A 22,016-nucleotide genomic window follows, 5' to 3' on the forward strand; every position below is an offset into this window, starting at 1 on the left:
ATGTTAGGTTGCTCACAAGAGATACGGCTAAGAGCAAAGATGCGGGGCTGTATTAAAAACAGGGAAGTTATGTGAACTTTGACATACGGAACCTTGAGACATTCAGCAACCTTCATCACTCAGCTTCCAGGAAAGGAGCAGCTGGATTTTATGTCTCTAAAGCAACAAACTAAGAAAACTGATCTTCCCATGGTAAAGACCAACAGAAACACACAAATCAAGGCCTGGAACAAAATAGCTGGGCCACCACCAGTCACCCTATATTGAAGCTCAGCAGTTAACAAGGCACACCCATAAATACGTTTTTATGTCTGTTTTAAACGTGATCACGAGAAAAGTCTAACATAAAGGAACAGACGGATTTGAAACAACGAAAAAGGAACTGCAAGACAGCAAACAGACCAGAAAAAATCTTTTTAGAACTACAATATTCTCAGAGATATAAGAGAAGAAATGGCATGCAGGCAGGGATGCTATTTAAAAAGAATTATTCAGACAATAGAGAATTCTTAGAAGATAAAAACAGAATGCAAACATTTAAACAACAAACTCAATAGAAGAGTTGAAGGCCACAATTTAATAGATATTTCAGAGAGAAGAAAAATTCACAAAGAGATATAAAATACAAGGAAAAAAGGAATGCAAAATACAAGGAAAAAAGGATCAGGACTTCCAATATTATACTAATTAAAAACACCAGAGAGAAAAGTGAAAACAGAAAGGAGGGAGTGATTAAATAAAAACCTCAAGAAAATTCCTCAGAGTGGAATAACACAAATTTCCAAATTGAGTGCTCAGAATAATAAAATAAAAGTTCTTATCTTCCCGAAAGAGCATGTCTTTATGAAATTTCGTAATACTAAGGCAAAAGAAAAGGCAAAACCCTGCCAGAAAGAAAAATAATGGGTAATATATAAAGAGTCATGAATAAAAATGACATTAGGAAGTATCCCAAAAACAATAGTGGAAATTAGAAAATGGTGGTGGGAGGCCTTCAAAATTATGAGAAAAAATTATTTCTAACATGTAGATCACTTCAAAGAGGGCTGGTGGAGCTGCAAAACCAAGAGCTCTTCATGTATGACCAAATATTGAAGTTCTCCATAGGATGCCATAGTCACTCAGTAGTGCTCTATCTTCCTAAGCAGATATAAGACTTAGCCGCTAATAATCATGACCTAATAACCCATGACTGGTAATGTGGGAAGTAAATGTCTCAAAGTTAAAAAATTACTATTTATAACATGGAATGGTATATCTGGGAAAATTGTCAATCAAACAAATATTCCAAAAAGTTTACCTTTTAGGCACCTTACCTTATGGAGTTACTGGAGGAGGTACTTAATGAAAATAAGGGAGGAAACCAAGAATGCGAAAAACTGGGTTTCAGAACACAAGAAGTCTAACACAGCAGAAAGAAGGGTATTCTAGTAATGACGGCTTATAGTAAGCCAAAGGAACAGCCACTATCAATTGGTGCATATGGACCAAAGGCTCCAGGAGTTATATCTCTAAGAAAAAAGAATAAAATACGCACACACACACACACACACACACACACACCACAAGTGAAGGCTGTATTACCTGTTACATTGAATCTACTGAGGGGAGAGTTACATTTCTGGCAAAGATAAACTACCCCTAGGGCATTAAGAACCAAAGCAAAAAGTAAACCGAGGCAATTATCAACTGAAGGGAATTCAGCAAGCTTTACCTAAAAAAGAAAATGTAATCATGGACGTCATGTGGCTGAGGAGTGACTAATAATTTTGTAGAATTTTTGACATAGCTGTATTAGGAAGACAAGAGAATGCAATTACCTGGGGGAGGGGAAGAGAGTATATTTTTAAAAGCTAAATCCTTTCTAACCATATGCAGGACAAGGGGTACTGGTATTTCTTTATATTACATTCTATAGTGCATTTGTCTTTAAAGTCATGTACGTGTATTCATTGGACAGAAATAAAACGTATCTTTTAAATTGCTGTATAAGCTATCACCCAAATAATGATCTTTTACAATGACTAACCCTAGTAGTGAGCATTTTTACATTTCTAGTTAAAATTTTCTTCCAGCTTTATTTAAAAGTTCTGCATGAGACCAAGTGCTCATTGTTGAAATTAATTTGAAAACTGAGATAATTATCAAAGGGAAAAGACTGCTTTTTTTCCTGAAGGATAATTAAGTGCTCTGATTCTTTTATCCACTTTACCTTTGCAAAATTCATCATAGAAAAAGTAACACCATAATATGGAAGAATAACTTCTCTTGGGAAATCTTGATCATCACAGAGTTGAGTTGCAAATTCTCAGGATAGTTGCCTGAGTATTCCTCCCTAAGAGAAAGACCTGTCCCTTGACAAAGAACTTGGCACTAGAATGATAAATAAAAGCCCCCTCTTCATTAAACCCACTCTTATTTAGCAACTGAGAAGGTCAAATAAACAAGACAGCAAGGAAAATAGGACAGACTCCTCTAAAATCATCAGGCAAGGTGGATATTTTTAAGGATTTGTCCTCTAACTGATCCAATCATTCTTGGACAAGTGCTTGCCTCAAAAAAGAAGCCAGCTACTAAGTGGGAAAGGAAGGCTGAAAAGTGATTGCAGAACTATTTTTGTATAGGACATTACAGCCTACACAGATAACCCATCTTATTCTTTACATTGACCTTGACTTTTTGGTTAGCTCAAGTAATTTTTCAATAAAAGAGTTCATATAATATAAATCTTTGTAAAAATGAAAACAAATAAATGTTTTAACTTAATTTGAACGTAAATGTGTTTTACTCTGTTTTCAAAATGCTAACTTGATTCTGAAAACTGGTCTATGGTCAAATAATTGTTTCCATCATTTTTAGAGCAATTTTCAAAGAGGTCTCATTTCAAAGAGAAGTGTCCAATTTCTCAATTTGTTTTTTCATTAGAAAATCTCTCTAGTTACAAAAGAATATTTAATACAAATTTCTGGTGGAGAGATGTTATGTTGGTCCTCTCCCAAATTCTCTGAATATTTTTATTTTTTCATACCTCTGAAGAACTCATTAATGTAACAACCTATGGGCAATATTGAAGGCATCAAAACAATGCTTAACGAGTCCCAGAATTTACTGTTGTCTGTTAGTTAAAAGGTGATACTAGTGATGTGTGCATGCACAATTTAAAAGACCAGTACAAAGGGTTTATCCCCACACTTTGTCCACATAAAACCAGAGCTTTGATTTATAGCTGCAAACACTGTTTTCCAAACCCACAGGTGTCTGAGAGTTGGCCACTTAGACTCAACTCAGCCTGAAGCCTTTGTTCAAAGGGAGCTCCTTCATCTTCACAGATGCCTAATCTGTTTGTTGCTGCTGTTTCTCAGCAGTTCACAACTGTGCCACATTGTTTAAAATTGAACCTCAGAGTTCCCTTAAACTCTTTATTTTCTCCCGATTGAGGTAGCCCCATTTGTGCACACTATCCAGAAGCTAGTGAGGTGCTCTGCCTTCACCCATCTGTATCACCTCCAGAGATACCCAGTCAGGGCAACTGACCATGTGCCACGACTGGGGCTTTCATTCCTGTGATTTTCCGCAGCTGCGTTGGTGAAATTACACAAGAGACCAGGTCAGCAGGCTGCTTCCAACTTTTCAAGGAGCTGTTTGATTATATCACTCCCTTCACCCTCAGCCAATTCTGGAGTTCAGTACCACGTTGGCACCTCATTGTCATACTTGGTGTGGGGTTTATGCTTTGTTTTTCTCAAAGGAGTGTTGGATTGTGTGCTTCAAGAGCAGACTACTTTCAGTTTCAGGTTGCCCTTAAAAATCCTTACATTGTGGGTCTTATGTGACCAACATTGATACATAATATTAGTCTTTTAAGGTTTATCGTAGATCCATTTGTAACTTAAGACATGAAATAGTCCATGAGCACGCCGTAGGTGTGGCAGACTTATAGGAATTTCTCAGGATGGCAGGAAACTCGCATTTTCATGTTCATGTGTACTCACATGAAACTTGCGAGTTGTTCTCCTCCAGAATCTCATCCTGGCCCATGGGTGCTTTCTCCATTCTAGATCTTTTCCATTGAACAATCCCATCTAATGTATGTGTGTGTGTGTATGTGTTCCCATGTAACAGTTTTTCCTGAAAATAAGCAATATCTAAGGTACAAATTTTTACCTTAATTATGTAAGAGTCTAAATATTTGAGTACCAGTGATAATAAGACACTTCATCACAACTTAATAATGAGTGTATTCCACAAAAACTCACATCCACCATAACCTAAAAATTGCAAACCTCTTCCTACATTCCTTTTGAAAAGATCTACATCATAATGTCCGATAATTTCAAAAAATATATGTGAGCATCTCAAAGCTATTGCGTTTTTAAAATGCTATAGATCAACCTTGTATTTATACTGATTTATCTTGCCAGAAAGTATTATAATTCAAAATAAGACAAAATTATTTTTATAACAGCTTTATTGAGATAGATACCATAAAATAGACTCATTTAGGGTACATTTTATGGAATTTAGGTTATATATTTGTGGTATTTAGATACCATAAAATGTACCCTAAAAGAGTTCATTTTACAGTATCTAAATTATCTCAATCAAGCTGTCATAAAAATGTACTCATTTAGGGTTCATGTGTAAAATTCAATAGTTTTTTTATATATTCAGAGAACAACTGTACTGTGAATTTTATTAAATTTTACACATGTACTCAAAATGTACTCACGTACATGTGTAAATGAGTAAACTGTGTAGCCATCAACACAACCAATTTGAACATTTTCATCACCACCCCGCCACCAAAAAAATCATGTCCCATGAATTGCTCTCCAATACATCCATCTCTGCTCCCTCCCCTAGCATTAAGCTACCACTAGACAACCACTAATCTACTTTATGTCTCTATGGATTTGCCTTTTCTGAACATTACACATAAATGGAGTCATATAATATGCTGTCCTCTATGCCTGACTTCTTTCACTTAGCATAATATTGTCAAGATTCATCTATGTTGGAGCAAGTGACAGAATCTCCTTTCTTTTAATGACTGAATAATATTCTATTCTATGCATATACCACATTTACATTTTGTTTATGTTTTTGTCAGTTCATGAACATTTGGGCTACCTCCTGGCTATTGTAAATAATGCTGCTATGAGCAGTTGTGTACAAGTGTTTGTGTGGATATATGTCTTTATTGCTCTCAGGTATATAGCTAGGAATGGAATTGCTGGATCAAATTATAATTTTATGTTTAACTTTCTGAGGAAGTGCCAGAATGTTTTCCAAAGTCACTGCATCATTTTTAAAATCCCCACCAGCAGTTTATGAGGGTTCTGATTTCTGTATACCCTTGCCAATATTACTTATTACATCTCTTTTTGATTATAGCCATTCTAATGGGTATGAAGCAGTATCTCATTGTGGTTTTGATGTGTGTTTTCCTAATGACAAATGATGTTGAACCTTTTTAATGATCTCATTGGTCATTTCTATATCTTTTGAGAAATCCCTATTTGCATCTTTTGCCTATTTTTAAATTTGGTGGTCTTTTTATGATCGACTTGCAGAAGTCCTTATATATTCTAGACACATGTTCCTTATTGGATATATACATTTCAAATATTTTATTTTATTCTGTGGGTTGTCTTTTAACTTTCGGGATAGTGCCCTTTGAAGCAGAAACATTTTTAATTTTGATAAAGGCCAATTATGACGGTGATTTTTATGTGTCAGCTTGAGTGGGTTAAGGGATGCCTAGATAACTGGTATTATTTCCGGGTATGTCTGTGAGGATGTTTTCATAAAAGATTAACTTTTGAGTAAATAAGTTTGCCCTCACCAATGTAGGTGGGAATCATCCAATCTATTGAGGGCCAGAATAGAACAAGAAGACAAAGGAAAGGAAAATTTGCTCTCCTTGCTTCTCCTGCCCTTGAATATCAGTGCACTTGGTTCTCAGGACTCTGGACTAGGACTGGGACTTACACTATTGGCTGCCTGGTTCTCAGGTATTTGGACGTGTACTGGAACTGGACCACCAGCTTTCCCAGGCTTCCAGTTTATAGATGGCAGATCATGGGACTTTTCAGCCTCCATAACTGCATGAGTCAATCCTTCATAGTGACTCTCTTTCTGTATATACTTCTATGTCTCCTATTTTTTCTTTTTCTCGAGAGAACCCTAATGTACCAATTTATCTATGTTTTATTATTCATGCTTTTTCTGTCATATGGAAGAAACCATTGACAAATTTAAGGTCATAAAGATTTATCCCTAAGTTTTCCTTTAAAAGTTTTACCTTCTACATTTAAGTCTTCGATCCTTTTTGAGTTAATTTTTGTATGTGGTATGAGGTAAGGACCCAATATCATTCTTTTGCATGTGAATATCAATTTGTCATAGCACCCTTTGCTGAAATTAAATAACGCTAAAAAATAGCATCTAATTTCCCCATAGAAACAATAGTAGAAAAGATTAAAATCCTGATAAATATACGGTATTCAAATTCACTGAGCCATCATCATAACACTGGTTTAGTTACCGATTTCATATGTTATACAGACTGTTAGTATAATTAACCACAGATGCTTCTTGACTTATGATGGGAATTGATCCCAATAAGCCCATGAAAATACCATGTCAAAAATGCACTTAATACACCTAACCTACCAAACATCATAGTTTAACCTAGCCTACCTTAACAATGGCCCAGACACTTACATTAGCATACAGCTGGGAAAAATCATCTAACACAGAGTCTGTTTTATAATAAAGTCTTGACTATCTTTTGTAAATTATTCAATACTACAGTAAAAGTAGAAAACAGAATGGTTGTGTGGATACTCAAAATACAGTTTCTATTGAATGTGTATCATTGTTGCACCATTGATAAATTGTAAGTTGAACCATCCTAAGTTGTGGATATCCATATTTTTTCAAGTAAACACTGGGCAACATAGTTACCAAGCTCAAATGTCATAACCTTATCTTTAACAGATAGCAGTATCATAATCTATTATGTAAAATTTCTTACATCTTCTCTTTGTATTTACTGCAACAAATTGGTTAATTAAGAAAAGATTTTTGGTGTCCAGAATGTCCAGAACACTTTGAGTGTTAATTGAGGATAAATTTAATAAAAGTCAATATTCAAAACTCTACATACATCCTCACCAGCACTTGGCATTATGACACTTTTTCACTTTCATCATTCTCCTGGATGTGCAGTGGTATCTCTTTCTGGTACTCATTTGTATTATTTTAATGACTAATGATGTTGAGCATCTTTTTATGTGCTTATTAATCATTTGCATATCTTGTGACATTTCTACTAAAATCTGTTACCCATTTTTGTTGCATTCTTTTCTTCTTATGATTGAGTTATCAGAACTCTGTATGCATTTGAGATATATGTCCTTTGTTACGTGTGCATATTGTGAATATTTTCTTTCTGCTGGTGGCTCGCCTTTTCATTTTCTTAATGTTGTCTTTGTTATTCAAACAGCAGACATTTTTAGTAGTGATGAAATAAGATTGGAACTCCATGGAGGAGGGAGGAGTAGACGTCCAACAAATGATAGTGGAACAAGTACATATTCATTTGGGGAAAAATCATGTTTTCGTTTTATACCATACATAAATTAGTTAATTAAGTACAGATTATAGGCCTCATCATGAACTCTAAAGCCATGAAATTCTATAAGCAAATAGGAGAAAATCTTCACCACTTTTGGGTGGGTTAAGATTTCTTAGACAGGAAACAAACAATATAAAGCAGTACATTTTTAAAACATTTCAATATTAGTCCAAAGTATGTCCATCAGGAGATGAGATGTATTTTTCATACCTATAACACGTTACATGTTCAAATGAACACTGCTCATAAAATTAGTCACCCCTTGCTGGTAGAGAAGTGGGGGGTCTACAGCACAAGGGTAAGGCACCCATATGCAGAGGGTAAGGAGAGCTCTCCTCTGCCTGATATACAGAGGAGTGTTGGGCTCTCTTCGGTTTTAGTTTGCTTTTGTAACTATGTTTATTCTACCTCCTTCTTTCTCGAGGGTGATGGCTTTCATAGGGTTGGCCCAATTTCCATTAGGTTTTAAAGAAATTCTAATTACATTTCTCAGCTGTACTTACACTGAAATCATTTTCTAGTGTGACTTCTAAGCAATGCTGTAGTTGTGAGAGAAGAGAATGTTCTTGCTAAAAGTAAAGCAGTGCAGTACAAGCAAAGAGGTGACTACTAAGAAGACACCCTATCCTGCAATTGAAGGTTACTGTTGGGGAAACATCATCATCAACACTTTCTTTCTCTTTTCCCTATACGCATTTTTAAAGGTCTTTTATTTTCAGTATAAAATGTTATGGGAATGCAGACAAGTCCTGAAAATAATCTCATAGTCTATTTCTACCTGCATGCTACATTTACCATATCTCTTTGAAATTTCAGTTGCTTTCTTCCATTCATGGGCTTTGGTAGTATTTTCCTCTTTTGCTGTGCTCAAAACATTTCTTAATTTCCAAAACTGAATACAGTTTGTTCTCCCAGCTTTCTTCTTGCATGTCTTCATCGCTGAGGTCTGTGATCCCATTTCTTTCTGTGCTGAATTTGAATATCTCTTAGTCACTGATAATAAGCTCTCCTATCATTTTCACACTTGAAATCAATTTCTCTTAGCAGTAAACAGCAATCCTAGTATTCTTTTTAAGTTGTAAAAGAATTTAAAAAGTTATGCTGAAGTAATCCAGCATGCAACACACAGAACTAGAGAATGAAAGAAAACCCTGGTGCAGATTGATGCAGCTAAAGCAAGATATAGCATGATCAATAAAGAACAGACAACTCCTTAATTTCCTTGTCTTCCACACAGATTTATAAAATTGAAAATTACATTCCATAACCCATTTCCAGGGAAAAGAAAAACTGCTTTGAAAGCTAACTCTACTAAGCTCTGCCTGTTACCTTTCATCTCTTTCACTAAATCTGATGCTCTTCACAGAAGCACTTTGGAGTTTTACAAATCAAAGAACCAAAAGGAAAATCTACCCTCTGAAAATTCAGCATGTCTTCATACATTAGCTTTGTCACTATGCTAATAGGAAATATGTCAGCTTCTCACAGCACACATTTTACTCCTAGTGTTGTATCTGGGCAATTTTAGGAAGTATATGAACTCTTTTAGGCTTAATACTAAAACCAAGAATATAACAGAGGCATGAAATATCCAAGAGAGAAAATAATGTACAAGAGCAAATGTAATACTGTCTTTCGAACACATTTTTAATAATTTTTTTGTAATATAGTGGAAATCTTATAATAATAACTTGGGGTATATCTTAAATACTTTCAATAGATTAGAATTACGTGATAATGAGTTTTATTTGAAATAAATGAGCTGTCACTTGGGAATTGAAATATTTTATAATCCAAAGATATTTTTGAAATGTTCTTTGGTCTACATTAAAAGTGTTTATGCCTCACACTCAAGTTATTTGTGCTGTGAAATAATGTGCAAAAATGAGATTTTGTGAAGCAAAGGGAAACAACCTGAAATGTAACAGTTATGAACAATACTGAAACTGGAGCATCTAAGGGCTGTGAATGGTTGACTCCATAATGGTTAATAACAACTGAAAAGAAATGAACCAAAAACTAACAAACAAAACGTGAAATTTACCAAGACCGATAAAGACATGTTTAGCCTCACTAGTAAGTCCAGAAAACCAAATTAAAGCAACAGTGAGATGCCATTTTTCGACTATTACATTGAAATATATAAACATATCCAATAAGGATGGTTTGGGGCGTTTTACAGCAAATTGTTAATACTGGCTACCTCAGAAGGATGCAATTAGAAAAGCAATTCCCTGTTTAAAAAAACATGTATTAGTCATATAACTTGAAAAATAGCAATACGCTAGAAAAGTAATAGAAAACACACATGCGTACACACACATAATTCTCCATGTTGGGTTTCCTTAGGCGCTGCTGTCTAAACTGTAAATTTCTGGAGTGCAATTTGGTAAATCAAATAACTTAAAAATGCACATATTCTTTGATGCACAAAAATTTACTTTTAAGAATTTGTCTTACCAAAAATAATTATGATTACAGGCAGAAATAACTATGGGAGAGTTTATAAAAGAGGTTTCACAATAGTAAAATAGTGGAAATAGTATAAATGTTCAATAATAGTAAACCTATTAAATAAATTGCATGTTATCTGTATGATACATTACTGCACAGAAATTACAAACTATGCTATAAAAGAAAATTTAATCGTGTTAGAATGTTCATTATATATTATTAAATTAAGAAGTAAGTTGTAAAACAGGACTGCAGTGAATCTGTTTTTGTTTAAAATTATACAGTTATAATTTTCAATATACCATACATATGACAGCATTATGAATTTACATTGGAATATTAACAGTGGTGATGTCATATTGTTAGGGAATGTGGAGAGTTTTAATGTGTCAATGTAATCTGGACATTATTCAAATAGCAGTTAAGGTCTAAGAAAAAAACTATGCAAGGAAGAACCAGTTCCCATAAAAATGTGGGAAAATTTTTCTGTCACTAACATCAGCAGAGAAAAATGAATAGACTTAAAGGAGAAAAAGGAATTATGAGAGGCAGAATTCTAAAATAACCCCCAATGAATCATGTCCTTGTATAATTCCCTCCCCTTGAATGTGGGAGAAACCTGCAACTTGCTTCTAGCAAATAGAATATGGCATAGTCACCCCCATAATTACGTTACTTTATATAAGACTTCATCTCAGTAGACTAGAGCAATGGCTTCTCTGGCTGGCTTTACAGGACCCAGCTGCCACATTGTAAGAGCTATGAACAGCCCATATGGACAATAAGTGCAGGAGCCTCTAGAACCTGAGAGGTACCCAGTTGACAGACAGCAAGAAATTGGGCCTTGGGCCCTACAACCACAAGGAACTGAATTCTTCCAACTACTTAAGCTTAGAAGAAGACCTCGAATTCAATAGAGAAACACAGCTAGTCTGACACCTTGAATGCAATTTTGTGACATTCTGAACAGAGAACTCAGTTAAATTGTGCTTGACTTCTGGGCCACAGAAACCAGGAGCTAATAAATACATGCTTTTTAAAATCACTAAATTTGTGATCATTCTTTTCACTGCAAAAGAAAACTAATGCAGAAACCCAAGTAAAAATTTGTTACAGAATCTTAATTTAACTCAGTAATTTATCATGCTTTAATATTAGCAAGTATATGCTCAATGTCTCGAAATGCCATCCTCCATGCTTGGCATTGATTACATAGTGTCTGCAATCAAGAATTATAGTTGGAGAGAAAGATGGGCAGAGAATAATCAAACCCAGTGCATTGTAAGTGTGATGCAAGAGTCACACACAGGACATGTAAATCACATTAGGGTGAGGTAGAATGGTGGTTAAAACCATAGGCTTCAAATTTTGAACTCCCTTGGACTTGAGTTCTAACCCAACAACTTACTAATTTTATGAACTTAGGACAGTTGCTTAAATGAAAGATGCACTTTTTCATATATAATGATCATATTAAGACCAACTTTGTGGAGTTATTGTGTAAACTAAATTAAATAATATACAGCTGGCCAGGCGTGGTGGCTCACACCTGTAATCCCAGCACTTTGGGAGGCTGAGGCAGGTGGATCACGAGGTCAGGCATTCAAGACCAGCCTGACCAACATGGTGAAACCCTGTGTCTACTAAAAATACAAAAATTAGCTGGGCATTGTGGCGTGCACCTGTAATCCCAGCTACTCAGGAGGCTGAGGCAGGAGAATTGCTTGAACCCAGGAGGCAGAGATTGCAGTGAGCCGAGATTGCACTACTGCACTCCAGCCTGGAAGACAGAGCGAGACTCCATCTTAAAAAAAAAAAAAAAAAAAAAAAACATAGCTATTTAGAACATAATACATGCTTACTGAGAGCTATCATAATTATTTTGCTTCAAGGAGATAACACCTGAACTAAACTTTGAAAATGAGTTAATCTACTAAATGCTAGTGAGGAGTTTGGAGAGTCTAAGGAAAGGTAAAGGAGTTAAAAGTAAAAAGGTAATTGTATTAGTTCATTTTCACACTGCTATAAAGAACCTCCCAAGACCGAGTGATTTATAAAGAAAAGAGGTTTAATTAACTCAGTTCCTCATGGCTTGAGAGGCTTCAGGAAACTTACAATCATAGTGGAAAGGAAAACAGGCATATCTCACATGGCAGTGTGAGAGCTTATGAGAGTGCAGGAAAAACTACCATTTAAAAAACCATTAGATCTAGTGATAATCCACTCACTATCATGAGAACAGCATGGGGAAAACTGCTCCATAATCCAATCACTTCCTTCTCTGGCACATGGGGATTACATTTTGAGATGAGATTTTAGTGGGGACATAGAGCCAAACCATATCATTTTGCCCTAGCCCCTCTCACTCATGTCCTTTATACATTTCAAAACCAATCATGCCTTCCCAACAATCCTCCAAAGTCTTAACTCATTAAGCATTAGCTTAAAAGTCCAAGTTCAAAGTCTCATCTAAGACAAGTCAAGTCCCTTCTGTTTATAAGCCTGTAAAACCAAAAGCAAGTTAGTTACTTCCAAGATACAATGGGGATACAGGCATTGGGTAAATATTCCCACCGCAAATGGGAGAAATTGGCCAAAACAAAGGTGCCAACAGGGAAGTCATTAAATCTTAAAACTCCAAAATGATCTCCTTTAACTCCATGTCTCACATCCAGGTCATGCTGATATAAGAGGTGGGTTTCCATGGTCTTGGGCAGCTCTGCCCCTGTAGCTTTGCAGTGTATAGCCCCTCTCCCAGCTGCTTTCACAGCAGTGTATAGCCCCTCTCCCAGCTGGTGTTGAGTGTCTGGGGCTTTTCCAGGTGCACAGTGCAAGCTGTTAGTCGATCTATCCTTCTGGGATCTGGAGGATGGTGGCCTTCTTCTCACAGTTCCACTAGGCAGTGCCTCAGTGGGGACTCTCTCCCACCCCACATTTCCCTCCTGCACTGTCCTAGCAGAGGTTCTCTATGAGGGCTCTGCCTCTGCAGCAAACTTCTGCCTGGACATTCAGACATTTCCATACATCCTCTGAAATCTAGGCAGAGGTTCTTAAACCTCAAATCTTGACTTCTGTGCACCTGCAGGCCCAATACCATGTGGAAGCCACCAAGGCTTGGGACTTGCATTCTCTGAAGCAACAGTCCAAGCTGTACCTTGGCCCCTTTTAGCCATGATTGGAGTTGAATGGAGTAGCTGGGATAGATGCACAAAGTCCTGAGGTTGCACCGAGCAGTGGGGTCCTGGGCTCGGCCCATGAAACCATTTTTCCCTCCTAGGCCTCCAGGCCTGTGATGGTAGGGACTACCATTCAGATCTCTGACATGCCCTGGAGACATTTTCCCCATTGTCTAGGCAATTAACATTAGACTCTTCATTACCTATGCAAATTTGACTTGAATTTCTCCCCAGAAAATGGGTTTTTCTGTCTTACTACATGGTCAGGCTGCAAATTTTCCAAACTTTTATGTTCTGCTTCCCTTTTAAACATAAGTTTCAATTTCAGATCATCTTTCTCAAGTTCAAAGTTCCACAGATCTCTAGGGCAGGGGTAAAATGCTGCCAGTCTCTTTGCTAAAGCATAGCAAAAGTGACCTTTATTCCAGTTCCCAGTAAGTTCCTCATCTCCATTTGAGACTACCTCAGCCTGGACTTCATTGTCCATATCACTATCCACATTTTGGTCAAAACCATTCAACAAGTCTCTAGGAAGTTCCAAATTTTCCCACATCTTCCTGTCTTCTGAGCCCTCCAAACTGTTCCAACCTCTGCCTGTTACTCACCTGTATTAGAGCCTTGTGCAGGTCTATAATAAACTTTGAGGGAACAATAAACTTAGGTTGTGTTAAGCCATGGAGTTTTCTGTTTGTTTGTTTTTTAATCTCAGCATAACCTTGCTTATCTGACTGATACAGATATTATTACCAGAAATTGGGTAATTTCATAACAAAGAAAATTAGTTATGTGTATTAGTTGACGGGCTGGATGACAGTGGTGAGAAAACTGATACTGGAGGTTACAAAAATGGTAACTCATGCTATGCAATAGAAAAGCAGTTGGAAAAATCTGGCCTAAATGAACTTTTTAGGTAGATTACAAACATAATGAACATGTAGCAAGATTGAGAATAGATTGAAAAACAGTAAGTAGTATGTGTCAGCTCCAGTTGACTGTGCTAGAAATAGTTCTCTGAGAAAGAAATGAGCTCAAAAAAGTAGTGGCTCGTTTGTAAGTATAATGTAAAAAACATGGAGAGGGCCCAGAAATTTGAGAATTTGGCATTAAAAAGGCAACTGCTTCTCAAACTCATACAGAAGAAAATGAGTAGGACTTTGGGCAAAGACGACCCATTAAAACTGAATGTTTCATCTAGGAACAAATTAAGGATTTGTCATGAGACCCATTTTAAAAATCCCTGGATAAATTAGGGTACCCAGGGTAAATATCAAATTAAGTTGTAGTGTCCAGTAAGTCTTTTAAGTTGGTTAAGACAGCTCAAGGAAAAGAATCTAAAGGTGATTTTTCCACCCATGTCTGACAGGCCCAGGCAGCAAAAATTAATTCAAGGATAGGAGGCAGTGGTAGCTAGTGACAGCAAGAAAGTAAAAAATTATAGCTAATATGAAAATTAAGACTCTTGAGTCTTGAGGACTGCTAGTATGGTTATTGGCATATGAAACTGACTGTAATTGAACAGATAATAATCTCAGTGTTTGAGAGTCATACAGCAAAATAATTATCAACCTGCACTAAAAGACACTTTTTGAGTGTTTGGAACTGAAAATGACCCATAGGCCCTTGAACATCAACAGGCAAGAAATAGACTGAGAAAATGTTACAGCACCTGCTGAAGGCATATTCTAGCAATACCCAAGGAGGATAATGAAAGGAAGAAAACCTCACAGGAGGTGGAGCTAAGAGCTACAGAAAACAACAGACTGAAGAGCACTTTCCAGGGAACAGAATCTAAAACCTAATCATATACAGTTGTCCCTGCATATCCACAGGTTCTGCATCTCAAATTCAACCAACCTCAGATGGAATATATTTGGGGGAAAAAAAGTGATAAACATAACACCACCACAATAAAAAATACAAACCTGTAAGACAATGCAGTACAACAATTGTACAGGAAGATGTGCATAGGTTATATGCAAATACTATACCATTTATATAAGGGACTTGAGCATCCACGGATTTTGGTATTTGCAGGGTGTCTTGAAACTAATCTCACACAGATATTGAGGGATGACTGTATAGCATGCCTTGTTCCAAGGGTAGAGAGCCATTGCAACATCTTTGCCCTTGCTGTATACCAGTGATGAATGTATCTTGCATTTTTCCTTCATCTGAATGTCTACTGGGGCCATCCTGACCTTGGTATACTGCTATAAAGGGTGTAAGGAGAAACAAACAACTTACCTTATGAATGTATACGTCTCTGTAATAACAGGGTACATGTCAAGACCAAGGTGACCAAAGGCATCACTCAGAGATCCTGGACTTGAAGTAGGATCCAGTCAGTTGGTTAAAATTTGGGGTTATAATCCCTTAGGAAAGAGGTAAATTTTTTTTTTTCCATGTCAAAGGGAAACTAAATTACGTGTTGTGTGATAGAACTGGGTAGTCATCAGGGCTATTCACCACATATTTCCAGCACTCCTCTAGGTACATGGAAGAAGGACAATGCTCTGCCCTCTTGAAATTGGATATGGCTGTATGACCTGATTTAGCCAATGACACATTTTCAGATGTAGTACAAGTGATTTCTAGGCAGAAGTTTTAAGAGCCAATATGCAATTCTGTCTTCCATCCCCTTGTGTCTGGTTTGGCAACAGGCAATGTTTCAGATCAAATCTATTTCATTAGTCTGGATTCCTCGGTCAGGATGACAAAAAGCAGAACCCCCCTATACTTGTGGAAGATGTTGCTGTGAGCTAGTTCTTGTTGTATGAAGCCAATGAGTTTGTGAAGTTGTTTTTATACTAGCATAACTATTCTATCAAGATTGATCCAGTAACGTGGGTATAAGGTATCTGTGATTTTGTTCCTGTCTAGTTCTCAAGGCACACTCCAATCATTCTCTGAAATGCTTGTACTCCAGCAATTCCATTAAGCTACTTTAAAATAAAAGCACAATGGTGTGCAGAGCATGAATCGGAGGGAGAAAAACCAGAGAATGATATTGAAGTCGTAGGAACAGATGAGCCCAGGTAAATATACAAAGGAATCCAAGTATGAAAGGCGAAGGACAAAACAAAGGCATTTAAAAGCTGAATGGAAAAAGGCATGGAATGCAACGAGGGAGGACAGAGGCAACCTAAACCTGTTAGAGGAGTTCTAGGGAAACCAAAGGAGAAACATTACAAAACTGAAAGGCTCATAGCATCAAACTAGACAAATAGATTAAATAGGATGGGGATTAAGAAGAAACAATTAAATTTGACTATTAACAGGACTCTGTTGTCTTCAAGAAGACTTTCAATGGAATAAAGGATCAATAAAAGGACTGAAGAGGCCTAGAGACAAAATGAGAGAAGAAGAGGGAGTTCAAGAAGAACAAGGGAACACTTGCTTCTGGCAGTAACTGCCTCATTCTTTTCTAAAAAGTAAGTCATCTTCTAAGTCTCTTCCACTCCCAAATTCCAAGGACCTCAATCTAGAAAGTGAGGTCTAGAGTAACCCCAGACATGTGTTGGGTGACCTCCATGCTAAATCTCTACAAGAATCAATGTGGCGTTGGGATCTAAGCCACTCCAGGCTTGACAGTGGACAAGTCTAAACTTCTGGATAAACTCTCCAAGTTGCTATGTCTCTAAGCATAGTGTGGTGCTTAAGGAGGAGCCAACATTTGTTACACTTATTATATCAGGCATCTCTTTTAATTCCCATTACAACCCTCCAAGGTGTGTCTGCATTGGATAGGTAAGAAAACCAAAGCTCATGGCCCAGCGTGGTGGCTTACAGCTGTAATTCTAACACTTTGGGAGGTCAAGGTGGATGGATCACTTGAGCTCAGGGGTTCAAGAACAGCTGGGCAACATGGTGAAACTCAATCTCTACAAAAAAAAAACAAAAATTAGCTGGATATAGTGGCACATGACTACAGTCCCAGCTACTTGTGGGGGCTGAGGTAAGAAGATCACTTGAGCCCGAGAGGTCAAGGCTGCAGTGAACTGAGATCGTGCCACTGCACCATGGCACTCCAGCCTGGGTGACAAATTGCGACCCTGTCTCAAGAAAAAAAAAAGAAAAAGAAAAGAAAATCAAAGCTCACAGTGTTTACATTACAAACCCAAGGTCAGCTTGTTATAGGCAGCAAGGCCACTATATCTTTCAGACTCCAAAGCCCAGGACTATACCATACTTTTCAATTGGGAGTATCAGTCACCATAGGGGAACGCATGGTGCTATGCCATGACATCTAGAGATGCAAAAATATGTAAAATTTGCATAACTTTTTAATGTTAAATCAGAGACATTCTATGACATTCAGGCATCAGTCTGCATGCTCTTTTGCCAAGGTGGGTCCTGTTTCGGAAAAGTTTGAGAAATATTGCATGATCATACCACCTAGAACGGACCTAGGCTGAAACACAAATTGCCAAAGCCAGTATCTCTTTGAGTCCGGTGAAGGAGAGGCTAGAGACCGTGCCAGAGCAAATTCCTCCCTGAATGACATCCTTCGATGCCAGGCTCCTATGTGCACACAAAGCAACTGGTCGCTTGTAAAGATTACCCAGTGATGAGATGTGGCCTTCTCATTTTTTGGAATGGGGAGATGACAAAAAGCAGCCTTTCTCCAGGTTTCAAATGAAATTTTTAACCTTCTTCTCTCTCATTCCCCAAAATGATTTTGGCCTATTGAAATATAAACATTCTTAATACAAATAGGCAAATATCCGTACGTTCCCGCCATGGCTGCTGGAGGCCATCATCACCACCTCCCAGCAGAGGATGGCTGTGCCACTCATACATGCCAACCTTGGCAAATCTGCCAGGGATCCCTTCACTGAAGCTACGGACTTGACACGCTAAAACTTTATTTAAAAACAAAATCTGAGAATGGATTGGAAGTTACAAGTTCGGGTTCAGCCAAGACTGAGACCACCAAAGCGATGGACAGCCTGGAAACCAAATACAGACGCCTTGAATGCGGCCTGGCATTTATGGGGAAAGGCCTGGCATTTATGGGGAAACGGAACACTGACAACATATGAAGCGCCAGACGGCCACAGAAGATCAGCTCGCATGTGGACTGAAGCTGACCTTCCATTCACCCTTCTTACCTAACACTGCGGGAGAAACGTGCTAAAATCAAGACAGGGTACGATCGGGAGCCCATCAGCCTGGCTGCAACATGGATTTGGACATCACCGGGCCTTTAATCTGGGGCATGCTGCTGCTGGGTTAGGAAGGTTGGCTGGCTGGCAACCAAATGAATTTTGAGACTGCAAAGTCCGGAGTAACCCAGAGTAACTTTGCAGTTGGCTACAAGACTGATGAATTCCAGCTTCACACATGTGAATGACAGGACAAAAGTTTGGTGGCTCCATTTACCAGAAGGTGAACAAGAGATTGGAGAGTGCTGTCAATCTCTCCTGGACAGCAGGAAACAGTAATACTCATTTCAGAATAGCAGCCAGGTATCAGATTGACTCTGAAGACTGCTTGGCAGGTCAAGTGAACACATCCAACCTGATAGGTGTAGGATACACTCAGGACCCTAAAGCTAGGTATCAAACTGACACTGTCACCTCTCCTGGATGGCAAGAACGTCAATGTCAGTGGTCACAAGCTCAGTCTAGGACTAGAATTTCAAGCCTAAATGAATCCTGTACAATCGTTTAAAGTATTTTGAAGCATAGCTCCCTTCAGAATTTAGTGTATCTTTCAATGTTGTATATCTGGGAGGCAAATATTGCTAAATATTATATCAGACCTCCAGGTTTTAAAGGCAATTCAGCTTTAAGGTGTTACCCTTTCAGAAGTACAGAAGAAACCCAATTCCACAAAAGGGCCTTTCAGCTGTTGACTTGGGGAGCTAGGTGGCCCCTCTAGAGATGCCACGTTTCTTTTTTACCTAGAAATAACTGCAATTGGAACCTGATGATATGTAGGCACTTTGCAAATGCATATTGAGTAAATGAATGAAATTGTCACTTCCTGAGAAATGAACCGTGGTTGCCTGACCCTACTTGATGAGAGGCTCCTTGTTAGATGGTGTGTACAAACTCACCTGAAAGGGACTTTTTAAGATGGCTCTTCATGATCTGTTTCTACTCCAGTTCATCAACACCTCTTTTACACCAAAAGGTCTGCAGGGTGTGGTAACTGTTTCTTTTGCGACATTTTGAGGTGGAAGAGGGTGCATGTGATGAAGCCAATAATTCAGGACTTAATTCAGTTTTACACTGTGGTTTTTTGTTCTTCGACCAGAGTATGACGTAGCTTCCAGGAGCTCCAGTTATAAGTTTGGAAGAGGCTATGTAATCGTAATAACATGGTGACAACACTCAGAATCTAAATTGGACTTCTGTTGTATTCTCACCACTCTATTTTTTAGCAGTTTAATGAATACATTTTAGATTCTTCCATTTTGTGTGGAATTAGAACCTTCCCTTCAAATACTGTAATTAACATCACTTAAAATAAAGTTTGAATAGAATACTGAAACCTCATCCTCCTATTGTCTTTATTAATTCAATGTAAATAAACAGGGAAAAAACAAATAGGCAAATTCTACTACTATCTAATTTATTCATTGAGTTTCACATACAGACTTACAAGAGCAAGTTTATATTAATTTAGCAACATTGCATTTGAAACAATTTTATTCGAATGCCTCATTCGCATCTTGTCTTTATTGCTTTCACCATTGCTTGACTCACTTTTCTAACAGGTTCCAGGGCCCATGTCTTTCTTACAGTCTAAATTGATTGAGAGATGGTTCTTTTCCATATGTGTGGAGGCCGTCAATGAATATCTCATCTCAAGCCAGAAGAAGTCAATTTGTGTATTTTTTTTAGAAAATTGTTTTGTTCGTCTGAGAGGTATTTATTTTCAGCCTCTACATGATCATTTACTGTATTCCTCCTAAAAGTAATCTTTGAAACTTTAAGCCTTCTTTATATTCAACATTTGAAATTGCATGACCATACACACAGGGGTACATGTGAAATATTATACTTTAAATTGTGCTTACAATAATTTAAACTGTGTTAGATTTTTTCAAGCCTGTAATCCCAGCACTTTGGGAGGCCGAGACGGGCGGATTACGAGGTCAGGAGATCGAGACCATCCTGGCTAACACGGTGAAACCCCGTCTCTACTAAAAAATACAAAAAACTAGCTGGGCGAGGTGGCGGGTGCCTGTAGTCCCAGCTACTCGGGAGGCTGAAGCAGGAGAATGGCGTAAACCCGGGAGGCGGAGCTTGCAGTGAGCTGAGATCCGGCCACTGCACTCCAGCCTGGGCGGCAGAGCGAGACTCCATCTCAAAAAAAAAAAAAAAAAAAAAAAAAAAAATTTTATCAGCTGACCTTAAAAAGTTTTCAAAATTAGTATTGCTTAAGGTATTTTCAGACAAATGTGTCTTTCCCAAATATATCTTTATTATTCAAAATTAAGTATCAATAATAAAGCCCATACCACGTAATATCAAAGTCCCTCTTCTCTAAGTGATAATTGCTTAAGAAAAAATTATAAACTCACCTTATAGTTAGGCATATATGGCAACTATTTTACTGGCGCAAAACTTTCCTCAGAACCCAAGAGTTCAGAAGGGATTCATATAACTATTAATGATTCCAAATTATGTTATACCTTCACAGCATAATGAAATTGGCCACAGCATAATAATAAGTTTCTCTTCCTCCTGTCTCCATATTCCTCTCTCTCCTCACTTGCCTATGCTTGATTTCTACTCATAATTCAATTCTAGAGCAATTTATATCACTTGCTGGGACTATTGCAAGCCCCAAATTAATTACGACTTGGTAGTTTGGGGTCATATCAACATAGCTCTTCTCTAAGGGAGTGGTTCACAAATGAGGGAGAACCTAATTTCATGTGACTGAAAAAAGTAAACTTACATCAACAAATTCAGAACCCTTTGAGCATATCATTTACAATTTAATAAAAGTACATTCAGGGGGTCTTCATTAAATGCTGACATTCTCTGAGTGATATTTACCTAATAATATTAGCCAACATTCCCGGTGGTGCTGTTTCTCTGAATCATGTGTGAGCTCTTCCAATTCCTAATAAAAATGTGCTTCTATGCTGCTCATTTCCACATACATATTCCCAGCCCTGATTCTCACCCAAGCTCCACTCCAACCTGCTCCTTAGGGATCATTTAAAACCTAGGATGTTCCACCATCATCTCATACCGAACATGCACAAGAATGAATTTATTTTATTGCTTGTCTGAAGAGTTTTCTAAAAGTTTTGTGTTATTCACCATGGGAAAGGGGGAATGAAAGTTACACTTCATATAGGATGTAGGGGTCTGTATAAATTAATTGACATAGTGGTGAGAAAACCCTGGCCATAAGATAGTTCTACTTCCTTGTATCACTAAATTTTGCACCCCTGAGCAAGATTTTATAAGTTGAGCTAATAATAAGTACATGTTTTTCTCTGCCTGGGTTTTGTGTATCAAGTGAGAAGTAAACACCTCCTGCTCCTTCTGCTGTAATTCCCTCTGAGTAAGCACTGCTGTGTTGTGTGTGTACATGTGTGTGTTTGTGTGCATGTGTGTGTATATTTGTGTGGGTATGTGTGCATGTATGTGTGTGCTTATGCACCTGTGTTTGCATAGGTGTGTATCTGTGTGTGTCTGTTTTTGTGTTTCCATGTGTACATGTGTGTTTACATATTTGCATGTGTGTATGTATACGTGCGAATTTGTGTGCTTTTG

At 37.6% G+C, this 22,016-nt stretch overlaps 1 non-coding gene and 1 pseudogene across 1 annotated transcript; both read left to right on the plus strand.

Moving 5' to 3' along the window:
• The first annotated feature begins 1,028 nt into the window (after positions 1-1,028).
• LOC117098670 lies at positions 1,029-1,156 on the plus strand. Its single transcript, XR_004443532.1, has one exon. It is a non-coding gene; the product is annotated as a small nucleolar RNA SNORA25 (small nucleolar RNA).
• Positions 1,157-18,051: 16,895 nt separating this feature from the next.
• LOC117096498 lies at positions 18,052-18,922 on the plus strand (annotated as a pseudogene).
• Positions 18,923-22,016: the final 3,094 nt, after the last annotated feature.

Source organism: Trachypithecus francoisi, unplaced genomic scaffold (assembly GCF_009764315.1).
Source record: "Trachypithecus francoisi isolate TF-2019V2 unplaced genomic scaffold, Tfra_2.0 Contig01461, whole genome shotgun sequence".
Classification (NCBI taxonomy): Eukaryota; Metazoa; Chordata; class Mammalia; order Primates; family Cercopithecidae; genus Trachypithecus; species Trachypithecus francoisi.